The sequence below is a fragment of the Etheostoma cragini genome, chromosome 5 (assembly GCF_013103735.1).
Source record: "Etheostoma cragini isolate CJK2018 chromosome 5, CSU_Ecrag_1.0, whole genome shotgun sequence".
Classification (NCBI taxonomy): Eukaryota; Metazoa; Chordata; class Actinopteri; order Perciformes; family Percidae; genus Etheostoma; species Etheostoma cragini.
In genome coordinates, this window is record NC_048411.1 from 30,818,338 (window position 1) to 30,820,500 (window position 2,163).

The 2,163-nt window shown below is 42.0% G+C and overlaps 1 protein-coding gene across 1 annotated transcript in view; it reads left to right on the forward strand.

Annotated features, from left to right (window-relative positions):
- Positions 1-2,163, forward strand: part of LOC117945075 (dihydropyrimidinase-related protein 2-like) — a 20,735-nt gene that overhangs the window by 8,235 nt on the left and 10,337 nt on the right. The window lies entirely within an intron of this gene.

Below are 2,163 nucleotides of genomic sequence, written 5' to 3' on the forward strand. Positions count from 1 at the left end.
CACACACACACACACACACACACACACACACACACAGAGAGAGAGACACACACACACACACACACACACACAGACACAGACACACAGAGAGAGACACACACACACCCTTCTACTAATAGGAAAGGACTATAAATAAGAAAATGTCCGCTCTCCTTACTTGATGACTCCGTCCTCCATGTAGATGTCGGCCAGGAACGACTGGTCATCGTTGACGATCTTCGCTCCTTTGATGAGGAGACGATCGCTCTGAAAGGAGACACAGTTTCACACGTTAAAGGCTCGCACACGACAACACGACAACACAACAACACGACGCAGCCGCCTGCTGACTGACTCCCTTCTGGCTAATAGTCTGGGGGGGGGGGGGGCTCTCCTCTGTAAGCGTAGCTCCCATGGCGCCATTTTAATGCTACCAAGCCATCACCCGCCGTTAGCATCCCATTGACTTCCATTCATTTTGACAGTAGATAACTTTCCATCTGAAGCGTTTAGAGACTCCGTTTGTCCGTTGTTTATTTCTAAAGAAACACAACGGTGTATAAAAGGCTCCGTTACCTTGGTTACCTTGTAGCTTACGTCACAGCTCCGTAGCATTACACGTTTTTATAAAAATAAGCTAACTATTGCGTCATGACCACGAGACTTACCGTCGCATAGTTGACAAATCACAGTATTGTCAGGAGAAGGTCGCAGACAGGTGGTGTGAAGGTGGGGAGCAGGCCTGCACGATTTGGGGAAGAATCACGATTTGTTTTTAGCATTTTTTTTAGCTTAGCATTGATTTCACAACTCTCTGCCGCGATCTTTTGACCGTGACAAAACAAAAGAAATCGGCAGCACCAATTCTTTTTGCCAACTATATCCCATTGCGCATCACCACAAGTCTGTAAGCCTTTTTTTTTTTTTTTTAAATTGCATGTTTTGGTCGTCTTTATCGACATTTATCACTTTATTTCAATATTTTCCTGTCCTTTTTATGTTATTTAAGCTTGTTTTTGTTACTTTCCTGATGTTTTGAAAGATTTTCCGGACATTTGTATCACTTCTTTCTGGGCGTTTTTAAACGTTATATTATCAATTTTTCTTTACGTGCTATAAAATTCAATATAAACACCCAAATTCAGTGAAGGTAGTAAACTGATTATTTCCTTTAAAATGGGTTAAAATTGACCAGAGGACATCAGGAGGACTATAACCGATTTTTTACAGTGTATTTTGTGTATGTTTAAAACTCACAGCAGAAAGTAGCAGTGTTTGTGATGCAGTCGGCTTGATTTTCAACAAAAAAATGAAGTTATTTAAAAATTAAATTGTGCACAGGGTGAATCGAGATCACGGTTTTTCACGATTTATCACGTAGGCCTAGTGGGGAGTAACTCTTGATTGGCACAATTAAGTGGGCCTGTAGGAGGCTGGCCTACTTCTCCTTCAGCCTCCCCGGGTCTCTGAGGACAGACGGAGAGCTAATGAAAGTGGTTTTACTGCAGAAATCACTCTGTTTCTAACGTCCAGATTGGGTGGGCCCAGACAGCGGGAATGCATTAGGTAAACAAGCCATGGCTGTATTGACATGAGGCCATTACTCTCGTATAAGTGGGTCATATAAGTGATGTCCACTATGTGGACAAATGCTAGCTCAATGGGCTTTCACGGTGCAGAACACACAACATAAGTGGCTGACAACATTATGGAAAGGATCCCTACAGAGATAGAGCTTCTTGTCAAAGAGTAAGACCCTTTTAGTTCAACATGAAACAGCCCCAAAATCACCATCACCAAACACACCAGACTCCATGTAAATAATCACTACTTTTATCATCGTAAAACACACTTCATCCAAAGTTGACAGAAACTAAATAAAACTACCAAAAGCCGTCTTGGTTCATCTTTCCACTGTTCCAACAATCACCACTCTGGTCTGGTTGGAATAAACTGTTAATTCACCCATTTACATGTGGAGATATACTGCTCTATACATGCTAAAAGTAGTGATTATTTACATGGAGTCTGGTGGAGATATGCTGCTCTATACACGCTAAAAGTAGTGATTATTTACATGGAGTCTGGTGGAGATATGCAGTTGTGTCAGCAAATTGGAAGGTTGGTGGTTCAATACCTGGCCATGCAGTCTCATGTCAAAGTGTCCTAGACAAGACACTGAAC